Below are 15,185 nucleotides of genomic sequence, written 5' to 3'. Positions count from 1 at the left end.
GTGTACTTAGAATATCAAGACGTAGCTATAACACCAAAGCACTCAGCTTACACCTGAAAGATATCTACTAGACCGGATCGTCTTGAAGCCCCCCCTCTAGCTCAACCACACAAATAGTACACCAAAACTAAAGAATTTACTAAACTAATTAAACTAAAGCATTTTACAGTCTTAGTATAGGCGATAGAAAAGACACTTAGATGCGATAGAGACCCCAGTACCGTAAGGGAAAGATGAAATAGCAGTGAAACAATCAAAGCGACAGACAGCAAAGATCAACCCTTGTACCTTTTGCATCATGGTTTAGCGAGAACAACCAAGCAAAGTGAACTAAAGTTTGCCCCCCCGAAACCCAAGCGAGCTACTTTCAAGCAGTTAAAGAGAGCGAACCCGTCTCTGTTGCAAAAGAGTGGGATGACTTGTCAGTAGAGGTGAAAAGCCAACCGAGCTGGGTGATAGCTGGTTACCTGTGAAACGAATCTAAGTTCCCCCTTAATCCTCCCTACCGGACATCCTGAACCCTAATGAGATGATTAAGAGCTATTTAATGGAGGGACAGCTCCATTAAAAAAGGACACAACCTCGACTAGCGGATAATTCTTACTACTGATCCTACCGTGGGCCCTAAAGCAGCCATCAAAAAAGAGTGCGTCAAAGCTCCACCACCTAAAAATACCAAAATAAGATGATTCCCTTATCACAAACAGGTCAACCTATGAATATAGGAGAATTAATGCTAAAATAAGTAACTCAGGGCCACACCCCTCTAACGGCGCAAGCTTACATAGAAACATTATTAACAGACCTAGACAGATACAAAAACCCCTACAAGACCACGTATTAACTAACCCTGTTAACCCGACTCAGGAGCGCCTATAAGAGCGATTAAAATCTGTGAAAGGAACTCGGCAAATTAATAAGGCCCGACTGTTTACCAAAAACATAGCCTTCAGCAAATTAAACAAGTATTGAAGGTGATGCCTGCCCGGTGACTTAGGTTTAACGGCCGCGGTATCCTAACCGTGCAAAGGTAGCGCAATCAATTGTCCCATAAATCGAGACTTGTATGAATGGCTAAACGAGGTCTTAACTGTCTCTCACAGATAATCAGTGAAATTGATCTCCCCGTGCAAAAGCGGGGATGTGAACATAAGACGAGAAGACCCTGTGGAACTTAAAAATCAACGACCACCGCGAATCCTCAATCAACCCCACTGGGGCCACTACCATCGCAGAGCCTGGTCGATATTTTTCGGTTGGGGCGACCTTGGAGGAGAACAAATCCTCCAAAAACAAGACCATACCTCTTTACCTAGAGCTACCCCTCAAAGTGCTAACAGTGACCAGACCCAATATAATTGATTAATGGACCAAGCTACCCCAGGGATAACAGCGCAATCCCCCTCAAGAGCCCATATCGACAGGGGGGTTTACGACCTCGATGTTGGATCAGGACATCCTAATGGTGCAGCCGCTATTAAGGGTTCGTTTGTTCAACGATTAACAGTCCTACGTGATCTGAGTTCAGACCGGAGCAATCCAGGTCGGTTTCTATCTATGACACACTCTCCCCAGTACGAAAGGACCGGGAAAGTGGGGCCAATACCACAAGCACGCCCCCCCCCTCTAAGCAGTGAAACCAACTAAACCGTGAAGAGGGCCTTCCCCCACCACTTTCAATCCTAGAAAAGGACCAGCTAGAGTGGCAGAGCCCGGCAAGTGCAGAAGGCTTAAGCCCTTTCCCCAGAGGTTCAAATCCTCTCCCTAGCTTCACCCATGATTCAAATAACAACACTAAGCTGCCTCATTATATCCCTCCTATACATCATCCCAATCCTGATTGCCGTAGCCTTCCTAACCCTAGTAGAACGGAAAATCCTAAGCTACATACAATCCCGCAAAGGCCCTAACGTTGTCGGGCCTTTTGGCCTACTTCAACCATTTGCGGACGGACTGAAACTATTTACCAAAGAGCCCATCCGACCCTCTACCTCTTCCCCACTTCTATTCATTCTGATACCAATACTAGCCCTTGTCCTAGCCCTCACCACTTGAGCACCACTACCACTCCCATTTCCCCTAGCAGATCTAAACCTCGGAGTTCTCTTCCTAATAGCCATGTCAAGCCTAGCCGTCTACTCAGTCCTATGATCAGGCTGAGCCTCGAACTCAAAATACGCACTAATCGGAGCCCTACGGGCAGTAGCACAGACCATTTCATACGAAGTGACACTGGCCATAATCCTGCTATCAATAATCATACTAAGCGGAAGCTACACACTCAGCTCCTTTGCCGTCGCACAGGAGCCTCTATACTTCATTTTCTCCTCATGACCCCTAGCAATAATATGATATGTATCCACCCTAGCAGAGACAAACCGAGCTCCTTTTGACCTCACAGAGGGTGAATCTGAGCTAGTCTCAGGGTTTAACGTTGAATACGCCGCAGGACCCTTCGCCTTATTCTTCCTAGCTGAATATGCGAACATTATGCTAATAAATACACTTACAGCCATCATATTCCTAAACCCAAGCGCCCTAGGGCCACCCACAGAACTATTCCCCGTCATCCTAGCCACAAAAGTCCTCCTACTATCTTCTGGTTTCTTATGGGTCCGAGCTTCATACCCACGATTCCGATATGACCAACTAATGCACCTACTATGAAAAAACTTCCTACCCCTCACACTAGCTCTGTGCCTCTGACACATCAGCATACCTATCTGCTATGCAGGCCTACCTCCTTACATAAGGAAATGTGCCTGAACTACAAAGGGTCACTATGATAAAGTGAACATAGAGGTATAACAGCCCTCTCATTTCCTGTTGACCTTAGAAAAGTAGGAATTGAACCCACACAAGAGAAATCAAAATTCTCCATACTTCCCTTATATTATTTTCTAGTAGAGTCAGCTAATCAAGCTATCGGGCCCATACCCCGAAAATGATGGTTTAACCCCCTCCTCTACTAATGAACCCTTACGCGACCCCAATCATAACCTTCAGCCTCATCTTGGGCACCACAATCACAATTTCCAGCAACCACTGAGTTCTGGCCTGGACAGGACTGGAGATCAACGCACTAGCCATCATTCCCCTAATTGCCAAATCCCACCACCCACGAGCAGTAGAAGCCGCAACGAAATACTTCCTAACCCAAGCAGCTGCTTCCGCCCTGGTCCTATTCTCTAGCATAACCAATGCCTGAGTCACCGGCCAATGAGACATCACACAAATAAACCACCCAACCTCCTGTCTACTACTGACAGCAGCAATCGCTATTAAACTGGGCCTAGTGCCATTTCACTTCTGATTCCCAGAAGTACTACAAGGATCGCCACTAATAACAGCCCTGCTACTCTCGACCCTCATAAAATTCCCCCCACTAACCCTGCTCCTACTAACATCCAAATCCCTCGACCCAGCTCTACTCACCGCCATGGCCCTAGCCTCAACAGCACTAGGAGGCTGAATAGGACTGAACCAAACACAAACACGCAAAATCCTAGCCTTCTCGTCCATCTCCCACTTAGGCTGAATCGCCATCATCCTAGTTTACAGCCCCAAATTGGCCTTACTTACCTTCTACCTATACACAATCATAACATCAGCCGTATTCCTAGCCCTTAACAAAATCAAAGCCCTTAACCTATCCATGATCACAACCTCATGAACAAAAACCCCAGTGCTAAACGCCACCCTAATACTAGTACTTTTATCCCTAGCAGGCCTCCCCCCATTAACAGGCTTTATACCAAAGTGACTTATCATCCAAGAACTAACTAAACAGGAAATAACACCAGCAGCCATGGCAATTGCCATGCTATCACTGCTCAGCCTCTTCTTCTACCTACGCCTCGCATACCACTCAACAATTACCCTTCCCCCCAACTCCTCTAACCACATAAAACAATGATACACTAGCAAAGCCCCAAGCACACCTACTGCGGTCCTTGCCTCACTATCAATCCTCTTACTTCCCCTGTCCCCAATAATACATGCCATTGTCTAGAAACTTAGGATAACACCCCAAACCGAAGGCCTTCAAAGCCTTAAATAAGAGTTAAACCCTCTTAGTTTCTGCACATTAAGACTTACAGAATATTAACCTGTATCTTCTGAATGCAAGTCAGACGCTTTAATTAAGCTAAAGCCTCCCTAGACAGATGGGCTTCGATCCCACAAAACTCTAGTTAACAGCTAAATGCCTAAACCAATTGGCTTCTGCCTACAAAGACCCTGACGCACCCTAGTGCGCATCGATGAGCTTGCAACTCAACATGAATTTCACTACAGAGCCGATAAGAAGAGGAATTAAACCTCTGTAAAAAGGACTACAGCCTAACGCTTCAACACTCAGCCATCTTACCCGTCACCTTCATCAACCGATGACTATTTTCCACTAACCATAAGGATATTGGCACCCTGTACCTCATCTTCGGGGCATGAGCAGGAATAGTCGGCACCGCACTCAGCCTATTAATCCGCGCAGAACTAGGACAACCAGGAACTCTCCTAGGCGACGACCAAATTTACAATGTAATCGTTACCGCTCACGCCTTTGTAATAAGCTTCTTTATAGTCATACCCATCATGATCGGAGGATTCGGCAACTGATTAGTCCCCCTCATAATCGGTGCCCCCGACATAGCATTCCCGCGAATAAACAACATAAGCTTTTGACTCCTCCCCCCATCATTCCTCCTCCTACTAGCCTCATCCACTGTAGAAGCTGGCGCCGGCACAGGCTGAACTGTCTACCCTCCCCTAGCAGGTGACCTTGCCCACGCCGGAGCTTCAGTAGACCTGGCTATCTTCTCACTCCACTTAGCCGGTATCTCCTCCATCCTTGGGGCCATCAACTTTATCACCACAGCCATCAACATAAAACCCCCCGCACTCTCACAATACCAAACCCCACTATTTGTCTGATCCGTACTAATTACCGCCATCCTACTCCTTCTATCACTCCCCGTACTCGCCGCCGGTATTACAATATTACTAACTGATCGAAACCTAAACACCACATTCTTCGACCCCGCTGGAGGAGGAGACCCAATCCTGTACCAACACCTATTCTGATTCTTCGGACACCCAGAAGTCTATATTCTGATCCTACCGGGGTTCGGAATCATCTCACACGTAGTCACGTACTACTCAGGCAAAAAGGAGCCCTTCGGCTACATGGGAATAGTCTGAGCCATACTATCCATCGGCTTCCTAGGATTCATCGTCTGAGCTCACCACATGTTTACAGTAGGAATAGACGTTGATACCCGAGCCTACTTTACATCAGCCACTATAATCATTGCCATCCCTACCGGAATCAAAGTATTTAGCTGACTAGCCACCCTGCACGGAGGAACAATCAAATGAGACCCCCCCCCAATACTATGAGCTCTAGGATTTATCTTCCTATTTACCATCGGAGGATTAACAGGAATCGTTCTTGCAAACTCTTCCCTAGACATCGCCCTGCACGACACGTACTACGTAGTTGCCCACTTCCACTACGTCCTATCCATAGGCGCCGTCTTTGCCATTCTAGCAGGATTTACTCACTGATTCCCACTACTCACTGGGTTTACCCTACACCAAACATGAGCAAAAGCCCACTTCGGGGTAATATTTACAGGAGTAAACCTAACGTTCTTCCCCCAGCACTTCCTAGGCCTAGCAGGAATACCCCGACGATACTCGGACTATCCCGACGCCTACACACTATGAAACACCATTTCCTCCATCGGCTCCCTAATCTCAATAGTAGCCGTAATCATACTAATATTCATCATCTGAGAAGCCTTTCCGGCCAAACGAAAAGTCCTACAACCAGAACTAACTACCACAAACGTTGAATGAATCCACGGCTGCCCTCCCCCATACCATACTTTCGAGGAACCGGCCTTCGTCCAAGTACAAGAAAGGAAGGAATCGAACCCTCACATGCTGGTTTCAAGCCAACTGCATTAACCGCTCATGCTTCTTTCTTATGAGACGTTAGTAAACCAATTACATAGCCTTGTCAAGACTAAATCACAGGTAAAAATCCTGTACATCTCATGTGGCCAACCACTCCCAACTAGGATTCCAAGACGCCTCATCACCCATCATAGAAGAACTCGTTGAATTCCACGACCACGCCCTAATCGTTGCCCTAGCTATCTGCAGCCTAGTTCTCTACCTTTTAGCCCACATACTAACAGAAAAACTCTCGTCCAATGCTGTAGACGCCCAAGAAGTAGAGCTGATCTGGACAATCCTACCTGCTATCGTCCTGGTACTCCTCGCCCTCCCATCCCTACAAATCCTCTACATAATGGACAAAATCGATGAACCAGACCTCACCCTAAAAGCCATCGGCCACCAATGATACTGAAGCTACGAATACACAGACTTCAAAGACCTATCATTCGACTCCTACATAGTGCCCACCCCAGACTTACCCAACGGCCACTTCCGACTGCTAGAAGTTGACCACCGCGTAGTTATCCCAATAGAATCCCCCATCCGCGTGATCATTACTGCAGGAGACGTACTCCACTCCTGAGCAGTCCCAACGCTCGGAGTTAAAACAGACGCAATCCCAGGCCGACTAAACCAAACTTCATTCATTACCACCCGGCCTGGGATTTTTTACGGACAATGCTCAGAAATTTGCGGGGCTAATCACAGCTACATACCCATTGTAGTAGAATCAACCCCACTCCCACATTTCGAGGCCTGATCGTCCCTTCTATCATCATCCTAATCATTAAGAAGCTATGCAACAGCACTAGCCTTTTAAGCTAGCCAAAGAGGGACTTCCCCCTCCTTAATGATATGCCACAGCTTAACCCCGCACCATGATTTTCAATCATAATTATAACCTGATTAACCCTAGCACTCCTCATCCAACCAAAACTACTAGCCTTCACCACAACCAACCCCCCATCAAATAAGACCTCCCTCACTACCAAACCCACACCATGATCCTGACCATGAACCTAAGCTTCTTTGACCAATTTTCCAGCCCCAATCTATTTGGCATCCCCTTAATCCTACTATCCCTACTCTTCCCAGCCCTACTATTCCTGTCCCCAAACAACCGATGAATCAACAACCGCCTTTCTACTATCCAAACATGACTCCTTCACCTAATCACAAAACAACTAATAGTCCCACTCAACAAAAATGGCCACAAATGAGCCATAATATTTACATCCCTAATAATCATACTTCTTACAATCAACCTTCTAGGCCTCCTTCCATATACATTCACCCCAACCACCCAACTATCTATGAACATAGCCCTAGCCTTCCCACTATGGCTCGCCACACTACTAACAGGCCTACGAAACCAACCATCAGCCTCTTTAGCCCACCTATTACCCGAAGGTACCCCTACACCCCTAATCCCCGCACTAATCCTGATCGAAACAACCAGCCTACTAATCCGCCCCCTAGCCCTCGGAGTCCGCCTTACAGCCAACCTTACAGCAGGACACTTACTCATCCAACTCATCTCTACAGCCTCCATTGCATTAATACCCACCCTTCCTGCAGTATCCATCCTAACAATAATCATCCTACTACTCCTAACCATCCTAGAAGTAGCAGTAGCCATAATCCAGGCTTACGTCTTCGTGCTCCTTCTAAGCCTATACTTACAAGAAAACATCTAATGGCACACCAAGCACACTCATACCACATAGTTGACCCAAGCCCTTGACCAATCTTCGGGGCAGCCGCCGCCCTACTCACAACCTCAGGATTAATCATGTGATTCCACTACAACTCATCCATACTACTAACCCTAGGCCTCATCTCAATACTCCTAGTAATACTCCAATGATGACGAGACATTGTACGAGAAAGCACCTTCCAAGGCCATCACACTCCCACAGTCCAAAAAGGCCTACGATACGGCATAATCCTTTTCATCACATCCGAAGCATTCTTCTTCTTAGGGTTCTTCTGAGCGTTCTTCCACTCGAGCCTGGCCCCAACCCCAGAACTAGGAGGCCAATGACCCCCAACAGGAATTAAACCACTCAACCCGATAGAAGTCCCCCTACTAAACACAGCCATCCTACTAGCCTCAGGCGTTACCGTAACGTGAGCCCATCACAGCATCACAGAAGGAAACCGAAAACACGCCATCCACGCCCTAACCCTAACGATCCTCCTGGGATTCTACTTCACAGCCCTACAAGCAATAGAATACCACGAAGCCCCATTCTCAATCGCCGATAGCGTCTACGGATCTACCTTCTTCGTTGCCACTGGATTCCACGGACTCCACGTAATCATCGGATCCTCCTTCCTGACCGTCTGCCTCTTCCGACTGATCAAGTTCCACTTTACATCAGACCACCACTTCGGATTCGAGGCAGCAGCCTGATACTGACACTTCGTAGACGTCATCTGACTATTCCTCTACATAACCATCTACTGATGAGGATCTTGCTCTTCTAGTATATTAATTACAATTGACTTCCAATCTCTAGAATCTGGTATAAACCCAGAGGAGAGCAATGAACGCACTCATGTTCATATTCGCCCTATCATCAATCCTAAGCGCCGCCCTAACCGCATTAAACTTCTGACTCGCCCAAATAAACCCCGACTCAGAGAAACTCTCACCGTACGAATGTGGATTCGACCCACTTGGATCTGCTCGATTACCATTCTCAGTCCGATTCTTCCTCAGTAGCCATCCTGTTCGTCCTATTCGACCTAGAAATCGCCCTCCTACTCCCCCTGCCATGAGCCGTCCAACTCCAATCCCCCCTAATGACCCTCACCTGAACTGTAGTGATCCTCCTTCTCCTAACACTCGGACTGGCCTACGAGTGAATTCAAGGGGGCCTAGAATGAGCAGAATAACAGAAAGTTAGTCTAACCAAAAAGATAGCTGGTTTCGACCCAGCAGATTACAGCCAACCCTGTAACTTTTTTATGTCGCCCCTACATTTAAGCTTCTACTCAGCCTTCATTTTCAGCGGACTAGGACTAGCCTTCCACCGAACCCACCTAGTATCCGCCCTACTATGCCTTGAAAGCATAATATTATCGATATTCGTAGGCCTATCAATATGATCCATCGAAAACCAAGTCTCCTCATTCACCATGGTACCAATTCTCATGCTAACCTTCTCAGCGTGTGAGGCGGGCACAGGCCTGGCCATCCTAGTAGCCTCCACCCGCACACATGGCTCCGACCATCTACACAACCTAAACCTCCTGCAATGCTAAAAATCATCCTACCCACAATCATACTTCTTCCAACAGCCCTGCTGTCTCCACCAAAATTTCTATGGACTAACACCACCTTATACAGCCTCCTAATCGCTGCCCTAAGCCTACAGTGATTAATCCCAACCTACTACCCCTACAAATTTTTATCCAACTGAACAGGAATTGACCAAATCTCATCCCCCCTCCTAGTACTATCCTGCTGACTACTCCCACTCATAATCATAGCAAGCCAAAACCACCTGCAACAAGAACCCCTACAACGCAAACGAATCTTTATCTCAACCTTAGTCGCAGTCCAGCCATTCATCCTACTAGCCTTTTCCACCACAGAACTAGCACTATTTTACATCTCATTTGAAGCAACCCTCATTCCCACCCTAATCTTAATCACCCGATGGGGGAACCAACCAGAACGCCTAAGCGCTGGCATCTACCTGCTATTCTACACGCCAGTAAGCTCTCTACCCCTGCTAATCACAATCATACACCTATACGTGAAAATTGGCACCCTGCACCTGCCAACCCTACAACTAACCCACCCAACCCTATCCACCTCATGGACAGGAATACTATCAGGTCTAGCACTGCTCATAGCATTCATAGTAAAAGCCCCACTATACGGCCTACACCTCTGACTGCCAAAAGCCCACGTAGAAGCACCCATCGCAGGCTCAATACTCCTCGCCGCCCTACTACTAAAGCTAGGAGGATACGGAATTATACGAGTCACTCTATTTATGGGCCCACTGTCCAACCTCCTGCACTACCCCTTCCTAACCCTGGCCCTATGAGGCGCCCTAATGACTAGCTCAATCTGCCTACGACAGACAGGCCTAAAATCACTAATCGCTTATTCATCCGTTAGCCACATAGGCCTAGTTATCGCCGCAGGAATAATCCAAACCCACTGATCATTCTCAGGGGCAATGATCCTAATAATTTCCCATGGACTAACTTCCTCCATACTATTCTGCCTAGCCAACACAAACTATGAACGTACGCACAGCCGAATTCTACTACTCACACGAGGCCTACAACCTCTCCTACCACTCATAGCTACCTGATGATTGCTGGCCAATCTAACAAACATAGCCTTACCCCCAACAACAAACCTCATAGCAGAGCTAACCATTATAATCACCTTATTCAACTGATCTGCCTTCACGATCATCCTAACAGGAATCGCAACCCTACTAACCGCCTCCTACACCTTATTCATACTACTAATGACCCAACGAGGCTCAATCCCCTCCCACATCACATCTATGCAAAACTCAACCACGCGAGAACACCTGCTCATAACACTCCACATTATCCCAATATTCCTCCTAATCCTCAAACCCGAACTGATCTCCGGAATCCCCTCATGCAAGTATAGTTTAAACCAAACATTAGACTGTGATTCTAAGAATAGAAGTTCAAACCTTCTTACCTGCCGAGGGGAGGGTTTAACCAACAAGAGCTGCTAACTCTTACATCTGAGCCTAAAACCTCAGCCCCCTTACTTTTAAAGGATAACAGCAATCCACTGGTCTTAGGAACCACCCATCTTGGTGCAAATCCAAGTAAAAGGAGTGAACCCCACACTACTAATCAACTCCCTCACACTACTCACGCTGACAATCCTCCTAACCCCAATCATCCTGCCATTTCTATTTAAAAACTTTAAAAACACCCCACAAGCCACCACCCGCGCTGTTAAAACCGCATTCCTAATTAGCCTAGCCCCTACAACCGCATTCATCTACTCGGGAGTAGAATCTGTCACCTGCCACTGGGAGTGAAAATTCATTATAAACTTTAAAATCCCCCTGAGCCTAAAAATAGACCAATACTCAATAACATTTCTTCCAATCGCCCTATTTGTAACATGATCAATCCTACAATTCGCCATATGATACATGGCCTCAGAGCCATACGTAACAAAATTTTTCACCTACCTACTGACATTCCTAGTCGCCATACTCCTCCTAACAACCGCAAACAACATATTCCTCCTATTCGTAGGCTGGGAAGGAGTACGAATCATGTCCTTCCTTCTCATCGGCTGATGACAAGGCCGAGCAGATGCCAACACCGCCGCCCTACAAGCCGTAATCTACAACCGAATCGGAGACGTCGGACTGATCCTGAGCATAGCATGACTAGCTTCAACATTCAACACCTGAGAGATCCAACAAGCCGTACACCCCCACCAAACCCCAATCCTCCCCCTCATAGGATTAATCCTCGCAGCCGCAGGAAAATCCGCCCAATTTGGACTCCACCCATGACTGCCCGCAGCAATAGAAGGCCCCACCCCAGTATCAGCCCTACTGCACTCCAGTACCATAGTAGTAGCCGGAATCTTCCTGCTCATCCGCATGCACCCCCTGCTAGCCACCAACCAGACAGCCCTAACTGCCTGCCTATGCCTAGGTGCTCTATCAACCCTATTCGCTGCCACATGCGCCCTAACCCAAAATGACATCAAAAAAATCATTGCTTTCTCAACATCCAGCCAACTAGGACTAATAATAGTCACTATCGGACTAAACCTCCCACAACTAGCCTTCCTACACATCTCAACCCATGCCTTCTTTAAAGCCATACTATTCCTATGCTCAGGGTCTATCATCCACAACCTAAACGGAGAACAAGATATCCGAAAGATAGGAGGCCTACAGAAAATACTCCCAGTCACTACTTCCTGCCTAACCATCGGAAACCTGGCGCTGATAGGAACCCCATTCCTAGCCGGATTCTACTCAAAAGACCTCATCATCGAAAGCTTAAACACATCATACCTAAATACTTGAGCCCTACTCCTAACCCTTATAGCCACAGCATTCACCGCAACCTACAGCATCCGCATAACCATCCTAGTCCAAGCTGGACAAACCCGAATCCCCCCAATAGTATCAATAAACGAAAACAACCCACTAATCACCGCCCCCCTAACCCGACTCGCCCTAGGCAGCATTACAGCAGGAATAATCATTACCTCTTTCATCACACCAACCAAAACCCCCCCAATAACCATACCCCTTATCACCAAAACCGCTGCCATCCTCATAACAATCCTAGGAATCATCCTAGCCCTAGAACTATCGAACATAACACACACCCTCACTCACCCCAAACCAAACCCCCTCATAAACTTCTCCTCTGCATTAGGGTACTTCAACCCCCTAGTACACCGATTCTTCTCCAAAAACCTACTAGAAAAGGGACAAAACATTGCCCTACACTTGATCGACCTCTCCTGACTCAAAAAAATAGGGCCAGAGGGCCTTGCTGAACTACAAGTAGCCGCAAGCAAAGCCGCAACCTCAATACACACAGGGCTAATTAAGGCCTACCTAGGATCCTTCGCCCTCTCCATCCTGGTAATAATCCTAATAACACACAGACTCACTAATGGCCCCTAACATCCGCAAATCCCATCCCCTACTAAAAATAATCAACAACTCCCTAATCGACCTACCCGCCCCCTCCAACATCTCTGCCTGATGAAACTTCGGCTCCCTTCTAGCCATCTGCTTAGCCACACAAATCCTAACAGGCCTGCTACTAGCCATACACTACACCGCAGACACTTCACTCGCCTTCTCCTCAGTAGCTCACACATGCCGAGACGTCCAGTACGGATGGCTCATCCGCAACCTCCACGCCAACGGTGCTTCGCTCTTCTTTATCTGCATCTACTTACACATCGGACGAGGCCTCTACTACGGCTCCTACCTATACAAAGAAACCTGAAACACAGGAGTAATCCTCCTACTCACCCTAATAGCAACTGCCTTCGTAGGGTATGTCCTACCATGAGGACAAATGTCATTCTGAGGGGCCACCGTAATCACCAACCTATTCTCAGCCATCCCGTACATTGGGCAAACTCTAGTAGAATGAGCCTGAGGAGGATTCTCAGTAGACAATCCAACCTTAACCCGATTCTTCGCCATCCACTTCCTACTGCCCTTCCTAATTGCAGGAATCACCCTAGTCCACCTAACCTTCCTACACGAATCAGGCTCAAATAACCCACTAGGAATCATATCAGACTGCGACAAAATCCCATTCCACCCATACTTCTCCATTAAAGACAGCTTAGGGCTTACCCTAATAATCACCCCTCTAATAGCACTAGCCCTATTTTCACCGAACCTCCTGGTTCTTGGAATCCTAGTTGGGAGTGGTTGGCCACATGAGATGTACAGGATTTTTACCTGTGATTTAGTCTTGACAAGGCTATGTAATTGGTTTACTAACGTCTCATAAGAAAGAAGCATGAGCGGTTAATGCAGTTGCCTTGAAACCCATCCCCAGTGGTGCCAGTGCACTCTCTGAACTCACTGAAGTGCATCCCCAGTGGTGCCAGTGCACTCTCTGCACTCACTGCACTGCATCCCCAGTGGTGCCAGTGCGCTCTCTGGAGTCACAGCACTGCATCCCCAGTGGTGCCAGTGCACTCGCTGGACTCACTGCAGTGCATCCCCAGTGGTGCCAGTGCACTCTCTGGACTCACTGCACTGCATCCCCAGTGGTGCCAGTGCACTCTCTGGACTCACTGCACTGCATCCCCAGTGGTGCCAGTGCACTCTCTGGACTCACTGCAGTGCATCCCCAGTGGTGCCAGTGCATTCACTGGACTCACTGTACTGCATCTCCAGTGGTGCCAGTGCACTCTCTGGACTCACTGAAGTGCATCCCCAGTGGTGCCAGTGAGCTCTCTGGACTCACTGCACTGCATCCCCAGTGGTGCCAGTGTACTCACAGGATTCACTGCACTGCATCCCCAGTGGTGCTAGTGCAGTCTCTGGACTCACTGCAGTGCATCCCCAGTGGTGCCAGTGCGCTCTCTGGACTCACTGAAAGGCATTCTCAGTGGTGCCAGTGCACTCTCTGGGCTCACTGAAGTGCATCCCCAGTGGTGCCAGTACACTCACTGGACTCACTGCACTGCATCCCCAGTGGTGCCACTGCACTCTCTGGACTCACTGCACTGCATCCCCAGTGGTGCCAGTGCACTCTCTGGACTCACTGTAGTGCATCCCCAGTGGTGCCAGTGCACTCTCTGGACTCACTGCAGTGCATCCCCAGTGGTGCCAGTGCACTCTCTGGACTCACTGCACTGCATCCCCAGTGGTGCCAGTGAAGTCTTTGGACTCACTGCACTGCATCCCCAGTGGTGCCAGTGCACTCTGTGGAGTCACTGAAGTGCATCCCCAGTGGTGCCAGTGCACTCTGTGGACTCACTGCACTGCATGTCCAGTGGTGCCAGTGCACTCTCTGGACTCACTGTACTGCATCCCCACTGGTGCCAGTGCACTATGTGGACTCACTGTACTGCATCCCCAGTGGTGACAGTGCACTCTCTGGACTAACTGCAGTGCATCCCCAGTGGTGCCAGTGCACTCTCTGGACTCACTGCAGTGCATCCCCAGTGGTGCCAGTGCACTCTCTGGACTCACTGTACTGCATCACCAGTGGTGCCAGTGCACTCTCTGGACTCACTGCAGTGCATCCCCAGTGGTGCCAGTGCACTCTCTGGACGCACTGCAGTGCATCCCCGGTGGCGCCAGTGCACTCTCTGGACTCACTGCACTGCATCCCCAGTGGTGCCAGTGCACTCTCTGCACTCACTGCACTGCATTCCCAGTGGTGCCAGTGAAGTCTCTGGACTCACTGCACTGCATCCCCAGTGGTGCCAGTGCACTCTCTGGACTCACTGCACTGCATCCCCACTGCTGCCAGTGCAGTCTCTGGACTCACTGCACTGCATCCCCAGTGGTGCCAGTGCACTCTCTGGACTCAGTGCACTGCATCCCCAGTGGTGCCAGTGCACTCTCTCGAGTCACTGCACTACATCCCCAGTAGTGCCAGTGCACTTCACTGGACTCACTGTACTGCATCATCGGTGGTGCCAGTGCACTCTCTGGACTCACTGCACTGCATCCCCAGTGGTG

The 15,185-nt window shown here is 48.4% G+C and overlaps 1 long non-coding RNA gene across 1 annotated transcript in view; it reads right to left on the bottom strand.

The window, feature by feature from the left end:
* Nucleotides 1–13,487, bottom strand: part of LOC310884040 — a 154,573-nt gene extending 141,086 nt beyond the window's left edge. The window contains exon 1 of the long non-coding RNA XR_014573996.1: nt 13,167–13,487. This is a non-coding gene — a long non-coding RNA (uncharacterized lncRNA). The remainder of the gene's footprint in view (nt 1–13,166) is intronic.
* Nucleotides 13,488–15,185: the final 1,698 nt, after the last annotated feature.

The sequence above is a fragment of the Anser anser genome (genome assembly GCF_964211835.1).
Source record: "Anser anser genome assembly, chromosome: 19".
Lineage (NCBI taxonomy): Eukaryota > Metazoa > Chordata > Aves > Anseriformes > Anatidae > Anser > Anser anser.
This window is presented reverse-complemented; position numbering and strand designations above follow the sequence as displayed.